Below are 14725 nucleotides of genomic sequence, written 5' to 3'. Positions count from 1 at the left end.
GATCTGAATACAACTTGGTTTCTTTCATTCAGACCAATCTGGCAAGATTGCATCTTACCTATGCTTCGATGTCTGCTATGCGGAGAAGAATGCGTGTTGCACGTCTGTCTTACACTACCATCAGCAGTACCTATGGATATCAATACTTTGCTTGGTTCGGTAGCGGCTCATGCAACGTGTTGTCCCCAGCGGCTACTTATTCTGATTACGGTATTCGTTGAGACTTCACCATTACGATTAGGTGGCGGTGAAGTACGAGATGAAAGCAGCACCACACAGGTACAACCTTCTGTGAGCATTGCTGATCCAGACATCGATGATGACAATGATTCTCACATATGCACTATTTCAGCTTTTTCGAACTTGGTCGAACTTTCCCCTACTGTTGTAGACCAATTTTTCGCAAGCCTGTCTGATTTGATGTTCTCTCCTAACAACAAGAATAACTTTTAAGACAACGAGCACACAGCGTTCCCTGAACTCTGAATTTGGCCTTCAATTTTTGATAAACAACACTACTGAAAACAATTGGAACTATCTTTTCCCCTGAAAGCGAAATTATTTTTTCCATTTCCAAAATATTTACCTTTTTTCTGGCACATGGTACTCTGCATTAAGTAGAGATATTCTTAGAGAACAGAACTTCTATTTTTAGAGACACTAGAGACAATATTTTAAAACTCAGCCTCTAGCACATGTACAGTATTGTATAAATATGTGATGAAATGGTCTCGACCTTCTTTTCTGTATTAAGAGCCATTTCATAAATGTAATTTTCGCAATTCATTCAGCCGATATTTATATATGCATTATCTGAATGATACCACTGCTTGAAAAACGTACAGTATAAATACTCATTTTCGTGTATATACCATACACCATTTCAAATGCAATTTATGTATTTTGGGGTGGGTTGGAAAACACATGCATCGTTATGTGTTTAGTATTGCTTAATATTTAGTAATGATGGACATTATACGTGGAGTGGGTGTTGTGAATGTATCTAGGACTCTAATTAGATATTCCCGATTTATGCCCTTATGTGGTTATAACAAATCATATCCTTATAAAGGCATACGAATCATATCCATATTTAGTCATAGCCAATGCAGTCCAAATATGGCAAGGCTCCTCCCATGGACTCCTAGAAAGTACAACGCGTTCTTTAAACAAACCAAGCCTCCAGCAGCCCGGGAATTCCCCCTGCTTTTGTTTTGATTTGCACAAGAACTCCTGGAGTCCAGAAAGAACTGTAAGTTCTTAGTGACGTCTTATGTCCAACCTTACATCAAAACCGGCACCTTCCAGGTATAAATATACCAACGTTGCCTTAAGCAAACACACGGTGGTTTGGAGCAGAGCGGCTATCTACTTGCCCGACGCCCAGCTGATGCGAGTGCCGAAGGAAGCCGACCCTCCCATTTGACGCACTGAGAGAGACGCTGTCTTTTCTCCAGCCGAGAAATTCCAGCTCCAGTGTTTCCAGGCACCCTTGCGGATTGCTGGGAGATCGAGTCCTGAGAGAGAGATACAAGACCTCCTTCATTCTATGACCAAGGTACGGAGCTGATTATAAACTTAGAGAATTCTTGATTCAGATTCTTGGCAAAAACGAACTTAACTTAAACTGCAACTTGCTTACTCCTTCCCACGTATTAGGCTTAGGTCAGGTACACCGGGGTAGGCGTATCTTAGAAGCACCAGTTGAGTACGTTTAGTCAATGATTTTATGTATGTATATATTTTATCCGTTTTAAAGTATCATATGGCTCAGAAACCATATCAATGCTTTTACAGTATTATTTCATAATACTCCTTTTACTGTACGCACTTTACTTCATGATAAGTATTGAAATTGTGGCAACTCACTTCTCTTGCATGAGAAAGTAGACTGCTCAATAAATAACAACTTTTATTGAAAACGCCCGTCTCTCTATTTCTCTGCACTCCTGGTGAAATTAAGCTGAGTGATTGACTGAGTGAAATAGCTATCTATTGTTTTCACACGACTCTGGAGATATACTCCTTATTCTGGGGGAGCAAAGTTGTCATGTTTATGCTGTTGTCAGAAACGAATCCCTTCTTCTCCAAACAGGAAAGTTAACTCCTTCCTGTTCATTCGAGAGAGTTTCTAGTGACCTCTGAGCTAGCTGGCATTCATAATTAAGTCTAACATATTCAGTAGAGACCTTGATGACCTCAGTCCTACGTCTAAACTGCGGTTTATGTTATTCCAATGCGCAGAGCCTATTGGGAATATAGGAACTACACTACAGAGCGTGTGAGCTTAGTACTGACTTGTGTGTGAACATCTATACAGATATCCGCTCTGCTTCCGGAGGGGGCCATGATTTTAGCCTTCTTTGGAAGGAAAGAGGCTTTCTTACATGCCATGGGATGCAGATAATGCATGGAAAACTAGTGCATAATCGTCTGACTGCACTGACATATCCGAAGAAAATAGCTATTATCAAGTTTAGCGCACACAAGAAAGTGACTGACAAGACAGGACAAGGCAACGCCTTTGCAGATCGCGTAGCCTGTGAGACTGCGATGCAGCGAAGCACTACATCTATGTATGTAGTGAAGTCACAAGCTGAGCGTTGGCATGATGCTAGACAAGAAGTGCTTGACATACAGAGATCTGCTTCTGTGGAGGAGCTTGAGCATTGGTCTAAAGAGGGAATGTTGGATGATGAGGGCTGTTGGCACGATAAAGAGATGGATAAATGGAAACTGCCTATCACCTATTTACAGCCTATGGTTCATATGGCACATGGGCGACACATGTTGGAGCTTCAGCAAAAACAAAATTGCTTACGCAAGTTTGGGAGCATCGAGAAATTGCCGACACAGCTCAAAGGCTAGTACAGTCCTGTTTGATCTGTTTGCAGTACAATCCTGGTAAAGGGACACAGACTCCTAGAGGAGGATTTGCTACAAAAAAACCACACCTTTTGACGTTTGGTAAATGGATTATATTCAGCTTGAACGTTGCAATAACTTGAAGTATGTTCTAGTGGTGGTATGTGCCTTTAGTAAATGGACAGAGGCATATCCTACAAAGGATAATACGGCTCTTACTACAGCAAAGGTTCTATTGAAAGAATTCTTCCATAGATTTGGTGTTTGCAAATTTTTGGGGAGTGACAACGGACCTCATTTTATTGGGCAAGTTTTTGAGTATGTTCTGAAAGGATTAGGGATCAAACAGAAGTTCCATGCAGTCTGCCACCCACAATCAGCAGGGCTAGTGGAAAGGTATAATGCTACCCTAAAGTTGAAACTAGCGAAAATTCAGGCTTCCACGTCTTTGAAATGGCCTGATGCGTTGCCCTTGGCATTGTTGTCCATTAGATCAGTGCCACATTCACGATCTGGACTTACACCATATGAGGTGGTATTTGGGAGACCTATGAACATTTGGGGAGTCCCTAAGCCACACCCCATACATGATGCACCATGCGTTTTGATGAGTGACTACCTATCACAGTTGACTGACAGTTTGATTTCTATTAATCAACAGGTTCGAGAAGCTCTTCCTGACAGGTCCACAGTTGAGGCCCATGAACTCCGACCCGGTGACCACGTAATGGTCAAGGTCTTCGAGAGGTCGAACAGCTTGGACCCCAGGTGGCGAGGACCGGAACAGGTGCTCCTAGCTACAAGGACAGCGGTTCGAGTGACGAACAGGAAGAACTGATTTCACAGCACTCATTGTAAAAGAGTGTCACCTACTTTGGTGGAACCTTCTGTGCTGGTTGACCATTGAGAGATTCTGAATACAGAGAAAGGCCAAGCTATATCAGCTGACGAACTTGAGGAAGTCTTCACGGACCATACGATCCCTGGAGTATCCCGATACCAACTGAGACCACGGAAAGAGCCTGCATTGTTGAAAAAGACTGGTTGAGCTACCGTCCTGGGTTTGTGAAATGAAGCTGATGTGGCAAGGGGGGGGTCAGTCCTACATAGTGACACCAGTCTTGACCCTCGGTGAAGAAACCAACGGCTGCCCAGGACTTTAGAGCTCCAACGATTGATTTAATGACGAAGTGATCACGTCTGCAGGGAGATCAACTGTTGCTAAGATTTGTAACAAGAAGACCATTTGTGCTGTAGGATTTGTTGTTGCTATGGTAGTTGTAGCAGTGACAACCAGGTTTGTTGAGAAAGTGGCTCCTGCCAGGCAACTGCTGATCGCCACTACACCAGTACCAGCTGAATATCATTACTTTACGCTTCCATACCATGAGCAGAAGCATCGACAATCCTATTTGAACAATATGTTTATTCAGATGTTGCATCACACTCACAATGCCACGAATACTACTGACTGTTGGGTGTGTGGGATAATACCTGCCCACCAGAAGAAAGGAGGAACACCTTTTATTCCTTTTCCTTTCTCGCACAATGGTTCTTGCCAAGCTTAGTTTGCGCTTTTAATTGCCTCTGGAAAGGCTAACATCTCTGGTACGGCAGTAGGATTAATTAGCTTTCACCTCAATAAAGTGTGTTATCCAGATGACGATGGTTATCCTCGAGTATCGACCTGAAAATATTTCCACACCATATGTTTTCCCAAATATGAGAACTTTTAAGAACAATGGGCCATTTGTGATTTCTTTTACTAAAGCAAAAGCAGACTTGTGTATAGGCAGTGTTGGGAGAATTCCAGTAGGAAGAAGTGAGTGTACTGTGGTTCTGACTATTGAAGGTGCCAATAACAGCAGTTTTATATCTTCACCTAATACCTATTTTGTCTGAAATTCACCCAGAGACTGGCACCTGGAGTTTTGCCAGCTGGTTTTGGACTCTATTTGTCACTTGGGGCTGGAAGCTATTGACCATCCTAGGTGTGATACTTGTAATCCTATTTACATGCTGTATATGTATACAATGTGGTCCAATCCTTTGCTCCATCTGTATCACTGCCTGTACACTAACTAAGCGAAATGTTGCAGAAATAAAAGCCCAACACATGCTGAATAAAGAGATTACTGAAATTATGCTAATAAACGTACAAGATGTGAATTCGGACTTTCCTAAATGAATGAATGTTTTCAACTAATGCTAAAAGGGTCATCTGTTGTAATTTGGCAGCGATCTGTGTTAGCATTTAGCTGAAGCCATCTTGTTTTTGGCAGCCGTCTTATCTGCCATGTGAGCCTCAGCTAGGCCTACCAGTACTAGGGGTTCGCCCTTCTCTACACAAGTCCTCAGACCAAAAGAATAGAAGTTGGCACGGAGACTGTAATATAAAGCAAAGCTTTTTATTAACCTCATGAGGTGGAACTACATTCACACAACACCCTTCGGTAGTGTATGAAGTAGCACACTGAACAGAAGGAACATGGTCCTTTTATACCCACACAGGGGCTCAGAAGAAGGCCGTACAAGTACAGAAGAGAAGGTTTACATGTATAAAAGGTCATACAGAAATGCACAGTCAACAGTAGGGAGGAGCTAGCAGTTTGCTGACTCCAAGAAGAATAGCCTGCCACTTACAGACTAGAACAGGTGTATGAACAGTTACAGTTTCTTCTGCGCATGTGCAGAGTAGCAGAGCCTAAATATAGTCTGTCTGTAAGCAGAGTACAAGAGTAAACGACAGCAAGGAAGGACAGAGCACATGGTGAGCACATGGCAGGCAAGATGGCTGTCAAAAACAAGATGTTTTCAGCTAAATGCTAACACCGATCACTGCCAAATAAAACAGTTTGGAAGAGGCAATTCTAGTTAAGGCATTGATAACTTCTGTAAGCGTTATCAAAGGGGCCTCGGAGTAGATGTCCTTTGGTGGAAAAAAATCTTTAACTTTACTAGTACCCTCATCCTCCAACCTAAGATACAGGGCCTCAATATGTTGTTTCCAGACATTGGCTGTAATTTTTGGTTCCATGGCCTGCTTCCCTTTACCTGCTACCTGTATTAACTATACACCTGAAAGCCTTCATGTCATGGGTGGATAGGGCCTGTTTCAAAGTATCCCACTTGTCCAGCTCCGGCAGTTTTTCTGCTTCAGTGATGCTAGCTCTATACAGCTGCCTCTTTTCTCTGATTAGGGGTCTATCTCTGGTTTTGATTGCCTTGATCAATGCTTACTTGGCCAACTGACAACATGCCCTTAAACCAGGGTTGTTTTTTTTTTTTTACATGCACTTGGGTATGACGGGGGAAAAAATATATCAGCCAGAGTGGAAATCAACACCTCATAGGTCTCTGCAACTCGAGTGAAGGAGATGAATGTACCATCACTGAGAATGGACTGTTCCGCTGCCACTAGATACAGAATCACTAAGTCGTATAGGGATGCCATCCTAACATGGGATTGCTGTATGGTTGACCACCGGACTCTTCTTCTGTTGTTGATCTAGGTAAATCTGTCATCTTTCAGTATGTTTAGACCAGAGACTTCCTTGTTAAATGGCAGTTCCAAGTCCAAGATTAGAGCATTGTGGTCGCTGTTGTGTTGGGTCAGAACAGCAACGTCCACCACCTGGTGCCATGCTGATACATATCAGGATGTAGTCTATGATAGAAGAGTGTCCTGGTCGATTAATAGAGTGCTTCCCTGGTGTATCTGATTTAGTTTGACTGTTACAAACCATTAGGGAGTAGTTTAGGGTGGGGGATTTAATCTGGGGCACCAGCGGTGTCCAGGCCCTGGTTGGCAGAAATGTTAGCCTCTGGATTTGACCAATGTAGGTCTTCTTCACTGTCTGTAAATTGGAGGGGTGCACAATCATTAAGGCATGCAGGGGGTGCTGAAACACCCCAATGGATACAGGTAATGTGCTGGTGACCAGACTTCTGGTTGCTATACAAATTGCAGTCCATGTGATAATATCAGGAAAAGTCTAGAGTACATAAATTTCCCACCAGTCCATGAAACAGACCCACAAGTGGCCAACACAATGGCTCTCATACTGACCTGTGGGACCAGTCCTGGCACAGCCACAGTGTCCTATAGGCTGGTCCCTCCCTGGACTGGTGGTAGGAACAGAGCATGTGCTCAGGATCAGAGACGCTTTCATTACTGTTTCTGGACGTGTGCGCTAGAAACAATGCCCATATGTTGTAATAAGCCGAGCCCAGAAGACGTTTCCATGACAACCCAGTCCCTTCTCTTGGCCCAGCCAAGACTGCAATAAGATTAAACAAATACAGGGTGGCTGCACTCAAGCCTCTATGAAAGCAAAATGCCTCAAGAAATACTAAAAAGGTGTGATACACTAACCCCTGATGCGTGGCACTTGGCACGGCCGATTCTTGAAAATGCCTCCTCCCTGGTGGAACATCATGAAAACTCTTGCACCTAAATTCAAAACAAAAGTGAAAAACAGAATCAACAAAGAATATATTTCATCTACTTTGAATACAGAAAGGCAGACTCTCTAATCCCTAGAAGATAAGTGGAAGAAGCCATCAGCACCCACGCCCTATAAAGTACAACAGCCTAGGAAAAAGAACCACCAGTAACATTAAATACAGAAGCTGTTTCCCTCAAGATTAAATAAATGCACGTAAGCATGAAAGAATTCAGCAAATTCCTCCTTTTACTCAAGCATGTCCCTAAATTGCAGATTTGTAAAGTGTGACTGATCACCCCTAAGGGTATCCAGGTGCTGGGGCCGTCTGGTTGCCCAGAGTCACATGATGCTGAGCTGCGGCCAATGCTGGGGCTCAAGCAGTGAGCCCTGTGCGCCGGAGTCAGCTGCCCTGGCCGCTGCACCACACCTGTCAATAAAGTAGAAAACTACCAACCTGATACTGCAGGCTGACTTGGGAAACTGACAGATGTATTAAGTGTGATGGAAAGTTGGATATCTTTCTTACAACTTTGGCTGTCACTCCTTATATTTACATTTATAAATGGAACTGCCACTCTTTAGTTTCTCTTGTTCTTTTTCTTGTATAGGGAGATATGTTTAAACATTTATTAAAAAGATACATTTTAAAACATATGCTTTTGAGTCAGTGAAGTGAAAGAGAGGCAAGTTGTGGAGATACTGGCTTTTGGAGACCCCTCCCCACTGGAGGGTCAAAGCCAGTGGTGCAGGGGACACCTAGAATCTACGGGTTCACCATCCTTACTCATACATTACCAAAGAGACCAGGACAACTTAGCTGTGGAGGAAAGTAAGTTACTTTATTAGCTTGAGCTAAGGACAGGGTCGGAGAATGGTACAAAGATAATTCTACGGAGACTGCTGCTTCACTCCGCAGCGCACACACAATTATAGCACTAGCCACACCCTTTACATATCCAATCAGAATACAAGTTCCTTATCCGTCTCGGGTGGTGTAATCGTGGCCAGGGAGCATCTGTCTCTGATTGCACAATGTACACAGCCTCTGGCTTCTGCGCCCAGATGTCGTGGTCACGGAGCACAGCCGTTGGTCGTGGGAGGCTGAACTACTGACAGTGCACAGGATGTGGCTAAGTCTTTGGCACAACCAGGGGAGAGGTACACAAGCAGCGTCTCGGAATCGGCTCAACCGCAAGGAGCGGGGAGGGCTAAGCAAATTCTAACAGGGACACAGAAATCAATCCTTCACCATGTTGCCATGCCGAGAGCATGGCAACACAAAATGGAGTCTCAGCGGCCATTTTAAGCACAGTTCAACAGAGAGTGGGGTCAAAGACATGAGGTCAGGGGTCACAGGCATGAGGTTAGGGGTCAAAGGCATGAGGTCAGGGGTCATCACTCATAGATTTGCTCAAGGATTAATCAGTCTTTTCTTTAAACTCAAGAGGAGGGGCTGACAGTCTCCTCCCTGAGCAGACATTTACAGACCCTCTCCTCCCCCTGGGGTCTGAGGTCTGTGAGGGTCTGAAAATGAGGATAAGTGCAAGGACCCTCAGTGGCCCCTCCTCCTGCAGGAGGCACAGACCCTCAGGGGCCCCTCTCCCCCCTGCAGGAAGCACAGACCCTCAGGGACCCCTCTGCCCTGCATGAGGCACAGACCCACAGGGGCCCCTCCCCCTACAGGAGGCACAGACTTTCAGGGCCCCTCCCCCTGCAGGAGGCACAGACCCTCAGGGGCCCCTCTCCGCTGAAGGAGGCTCAGACCCCCAGGGGCCCCTCCCCCTGCAGGGGCCCTTCTCCCCCCTGCTGGAGGCACAGACCCTCAGGTGCCCCTCCCCCTGCAGGAGGCACTGACCCTCAGAGGCCCCTCCCCCTGCAGGAGGCACAGACCATCAGGGGCCCCTCTCCCCCCTGCAGGAGGCACAGACCCTCAGGGACCCCTCCCCCTGCAGGAGGCACAGACCCGCAGGGCCCCCTCCCCCTGCAGGAGGCATAGACCCTCAGAGGCCCCTCCCCCTGCAGGAGGCTGGGACTGGACAGGACTCACTGCTGGTGCTGACTCTGCCCCCGCTGACCCGGACACGATCACACTGACTTGAAGAGAGGAGCTCAGCCTCCGCTGCTGGTGCTGACTCTGCCACAAATTACCCCACACTATCACACCCACAGACCTGAGAAGAGCTCATCTGTCGCTGCCGCCGCTGACCCGGAAGTGAAATTCTTCATGTGCTGACTCTGTCTTTATTACTCTCTGTTACATCTTAGCAATGTTGTAATTTGTATCATCCATCTCTCCACCAGTGGAACCCTGTAAGGATGATATAACATAATTATATTTGAGCTATGCTGTAGTTTGTATCATCCATCTCTCCTCCAGTGGAACCCTGTAAGGATGATGAACATGGATTATATTTTAGCGATGTTGTAGTTTGTATCATCCATCTCTCCACCAGTGGAACCCTGTAAGGATGATGTAACATGGATTATATTTTAGCTATGTTGTAGTTTGTATCATCCATCTCTCCACCAGTGGAACCCTGTATGGATGATGTCACATCGATTATATTTTAGCTATGTTGTAGTTTGTATCATCCATCTCTCCCATGGAACCCTGTAAGGATGATGTAACATGGATTATACCTTAGCGATGTTGTAGTTTGTATCATCCATCTCTCCTCCAGTGGAACCCAGTAAGGATGATGTCACATGGATTACATTTTGGCTATGTTGTAGTTTGTATCATCCATCTCTCCCATGGAACCCTGTAAGGATGGTGTCACATGGATTATATTTTAGCTATGTTGTAGTTTGTATCATCCATCTCTCCTCCAGTGGAACCCTGTAAGGATGATGTCACATGGATTATATTTTAGCTATGTTGTAGTTTGTATCATCCATCTCTCCTCCAGTGGAACCCTGTAAGGATGATGTCACATGGATTATCTTTTAGCTATGTTGTAGTTTGTATCATCCATCTCTCCTCCAGTGGAACCCTGTAAGGATGATGTCACATGGATTATATTTTAGCTATGTTGCAGTTTGTATTGTCCATCTCTCCACCAGAGGAACCCTGTAAGGATGATGTCACATGGATTATATTTTAGCTATGTTCTAGTTTGTATCATCGATCTCTCCACCAGCGGAACCCTGTAAGGATGATGTCACATGGATTATATTTTAGCGATGCTGTAGTTTGTATCATCCATCTCTCCACTAGTGGAACCCTGTAAGGATGATGTCACATGGATTATATTTTAGCTATGTTGTAGTTTGTATCATCCATCTCTCCACTAGTGGAAGCCTGTGAGGATGATGTAACATGGATAACATTTTAGCTATGTTGTAGATTGTATCATCCATCTCTCCACTAGTGGAAGCCTGTGAGGATGATGTAACATGGATTACATTTTAGCTATGTTGTAGATTGTATCATCCATCTCTCCAACAGTGGAACCATGTAAAGATGACGTCACATGGATTATATTTTAGCTATGTTGTAGTTTGTATCATCCATCTCTCCACTAGTGGAAGCCTGTGAGGATGATGTAACATGGATTACATTTTAGCTATGTTGTAGATTGTATCATCCATCTCTCCAACAGTGGAACCATGTAAAGATGACGTCACATGGATTATATTTTAGCTATGTTGTAGTTTGTATCGTCCATCTCTCCTCCAGAGGAACCCTGTAAAGATGACGTCACATGGATTATATTTTAGCTATGTTGTAGATTGTATCATCCATCTCTCCAGCAGTGGAACCCTGTAAGGATGATGTCACATGGATTATATTTTAGCTATGTTATAGTTTGTATCATCCAACTCTCCACCTGCGGAACCCTGTAAGGATGATGTCACATGGATTATATTTTAGCTATGTTGTAGTTTGTATCATCCATCTCTCCTCCAGTACAACCGTGTAAAGATGACGTCACATGGATTATATTTTAGCTATGTTGTAGTTTGTATCGTCCATCTCTCCACCAGTGAACCCTGTAAGGATGATGTTATATGGATTATATATTAGCTATGTTGTAGGTTGTATCGTCCATCTCTCCAACAGTGGAAGTCTGTGAGGATGATGTAACATGGATTACTGTTTAGCTATGGTGTAGTTTGTATCATCCATCTCTCCACCAACTGAACCCTGTAAGGATGATGTCACATGGATTATATCTTAGCTATGTTGTAGTTTGTATCGTCCATCTCTCCACCAGCGGAACCCTGTAAGGATGATGTCACATGGATTATACTTTAGCTATGTTGTAGGTTGTATCATCCATCTCTCCACCAGCGGAACCCTGTAAGGATGATGTAACATGGAATGTTGTTGTATGAAAACCGCAGTTGGAGAAGGGCTGAGCGCCTTGCTGGCTGCTCCTGCTGGGGCTGTATTACTGATGAACTCTTGTTCTATAATAAATACTCTTGAAACATCTCAACAAGCTTGAAGTGATTACTACACTCACAGGCCAGGGAGAAGCAGCGCGTGCTGACCCGGAAGTGAAACTGTTCAGTTTCTTACAGCAGAGGAAGGTGAGGAGAGGAGGGCCCGAGGGAGGGGGAACAGAGGAGGGGGGCAGAGGGGGGAGGGGCAGAGGTGGAGGGAGGAGGGGGCAGAGGAGGGAGGAGGGGGCAGAGGGAGGAGGAGGGGGCAAAGGGGGGAGGGGCAGAGGAGGAGGAGAGAGAGGAGGTGGCGAGGAGGGGGCGAGGAAGGGGAGTAGGGATAGAGGGGGAGGGGGAAATGAGGTGGGGGCAGAGGGGGGATTGGCAGAGGTGCAGGGAGGAGGGGAGTAGAGGGGCGCCAATAGGGGGGAGAAGGGGGGCAGAGGGGGGAGGGGCAGAGGTGGAGGGAGGAGGAGGGTAGAGGGGGAAGGAGGGGAAGAGGGAGGAGGCGGGGCAGAGGGGGGAGGGGCAGAGGAGGAGAGAGATGAGAGGGCAAGGAGGGGGGAGGAGGGAGGAGGGGGCCAGAGGGGGAGGGGAACAGAGATGGGGAGGAGGTGGCAGAGAGGGGGTAGAGGGGGGAGGGGCAGATGTGGAGGGAGGAGGGGGCAGAGGGAGGAGGAGGGGGCAGATGGGGGAGGGGCAGAGGAAGATGAGGAGAGGAGGGCCAGAGGGAGGGGGGAACAAGGAGGGGGCAGATGAGGGGGGAAAAGAGGGGGAAGGGGAGGAAGGGGGGTAGATGAGGGGAGGAAGAAGGCAGAGGAGGGGGAGTATTGGGAGGAGGGGCAAAGGAGGGGGGAGGAAGGAGGAGGGGCTGGAGCAGAGGAGATGGGAGGAGAGCCCAGAGCAGATGAGGGAGGTGGGGCTGGAGCAGAGGAGGAAGGAGTGGGAGCGAGGTGAGGGACAGGGAGGCGGAGGAGACTGCGTTGATGTGGTTTTTTTTTGGGTGAGTTTGTCCAGGAGGATGTAGTGGTTCCGGGCATGGTGTGTAGGAGTGGGTGAGGGTCCTAGTTCAGCAAACCACCAAGAGTCGGTGTTCCCGAAGATCAGTTCTTCTGTTTTTTCTGTGTTGAGTTTGAGGCAGTTGTTTTGCATTCAGTTGGCGACGTTTGTTCAAACTAGCTTATGAAACTATAACTTACAGTTCATTGAGATCAACACATATTTGGGGCTCCCTATTTGGATTACATTTAAATTTATTACCACTTTTAGGGTCAATTGAAGTCCCTATGATGCCAAAAAAGATTGAATCATGTTAAACCTTCAGAACCCGGGGCCGGCAAAAGCATCTAAAAGCCCAGGCTGGCTAGAGTCCACCAGCCAAGTACTATCAAAAGAAGCTTGCACAAATATTGATAAAGATATTTATTTTTGAGTTTGGGTCTAGATCTTTTACTTGCAAAAACATTTTAAGTGGATATCCAGCCAGCTTGTTATTCCCATTGCAGGGAAACCTGCTACGTTTAGTGGACTAGTGCATAATATTACAATAAAAATACCTATGCATATAACACTTGAAATTGTAGCTTTAGTTGCAGAAAATGTGTTACCGTAAATATAGCTCTTTCACCATTGCATTCCTGCTGCAGCAACGAAAAATCAAAGCACTGCTCGGAGAATTTTCACAGTCCCATCTAATAACTCCCCTTTATTTCTCTTCTCCTGCCTTGTCCATCATCACTTCTATATATGTGTAAACCTCTCCAGCTCGGCAGTTACCTGTGACCCTGCTGAGTAAGATAATGGGACCGGCCAGGATACAGGAGATGCACTGAGACTGAAAGAGAACAGTAGAGCGAGAGACATGAAGTAGAGGTGGAAGCGAGAGACGGAAATTATGTAGAAAGATATGGGAGGTGGAGAGAGGAAAAGAATATAGAAAAATGTGAGGTAGCCGGATGGAAAGATGAAGAGTGGTAGAAAGAGGAAGATGTGAAAGAGAGGTAGAGAAATAGGTAGAGTTTAGGGAGAAGGTAATGTAGAGAGACAGAAGAGGACAGTTTTCCAAGGGGGGGGGGGGGTGAAGAGAGAGGCAATGTAGATAAAAGGTGAATTAGAGAGAGGTACAAGCAGCAAGAAGTGGACGATGCACAATAGAGAGTGCAAAATGAGAAGGGATAGAGCACAACTTTTCAGGTTACAAGAGTAGAGAGGGGTGAAGTGTAGAAAGAGGAATCTGCTGTATAGTGAAACAAGGAATTTGAAAACATATATGAACTGGAGAAAGATAGGTGATGTTAAAATAGAGATATCGAGTTGTGGGAAAATTAAAGAGGAAGAGACAGTTAGGTAGAGCGATCTGGACAGATAAAATTTGAGAGAGATAGTTAAGATGGAGGGGGTGAGGTGATGTGGAGAAGGAGTTCCAGAGAATGATGTGTGTTTGAGTGAAAGAGCGAGTGATGGAGAGAGAAAGAGAGAATAGTTAATGGTTGAGGTAGAGCAATAGAGGTAGCCAGAAAGTAGTAATATATTTAGAGAGGTGAAGGAAAGAGAACAGAGGTAGAGGGTGAGAAAGAGAGGTGGAGAGATTAGTAGTAAATTAATAATTAGATAAATCTAAAATATATTCAGTGAGTGAGGGGTTGGTGAGGCAAAGAGAGGTGAGGCAGAGAGAAATGAGCTAGAGAGCAGAGGAGAATGGTGAGGCATGGAAAGGGATGAGAGAGAAGGCGAGGGAGGTAATGTAGTAGGACATGGAGAGAGGATGGAAGTGAGGTAAAGCTGGAGATGAGTTTGAGTGAGAAGTGAAATGGAAGGAGGAGAGAAACAGGGATGTAATAGAGAAACAAAATAAGTGTGGTACAGAAATAGGGATGAGGTAGATAAAGTTGAGTAAGAGAGCGGGGATTAAGAGTGATATAGATGTAGGTACAGAGACTAAAGAGAGAGAGAGGCAAGGGCATGAGAAAGAGGTATACAAAGGGTGAAAAGAGTGACACATATTGGATGAGAGGTGAGGTAGATGA

The 14725-nt window shown here is 45.4% G+C and overlaps 2 protein-coding genes across 2 annotated transcripts in view; one reads left to right on the top strand and one right to left on the bottom strand.

Annotated features, from left to right (window-relative positions):
• The window catches only part of LOC144824223 (uncharacterized), a 476700-nt gene that overhangs the window by 307202 nt on the left and 154773 nt on the right, over positions 1-14725 (bottom strand). The window lies entirely within an intron of this gene.
• Positions 11675-14725, top strand: part of LOC144824108 (uncharacterized) — a 45284-nt gene continuing 42233 nt past the window's right edge. The window contains exon 1 of the mRNA XM_078683245.1: positions 11675-11849. The gene's annotated coding sequence lies outside the window, so the exon portion shown is untranslated. The remainder of the gene's footprint in view (positions 11850-14725) is intronic.

The sequence above is a fragment of the Lissotriton helveticus genome, chromosome 1_1 (genome assembly GCF_964261635.1).
Source record: "Lissotriton helveticus chromosome 1_1, aLisHel1.1, whole genome shotgun sequence".
Classification (NCBI taxonomy): domain Eukaryota; kingdom Metazoa; phylum Chordata; class Amphibia; order Caudata; family Salamandridae; genus Lissotriton; species Lissotriton helveticus.
The sequence above is the reverse complement of the archived record's forward strand: the minus strand, read 5'-3'. Positions and strand labels throughout refer to the sequence as shown.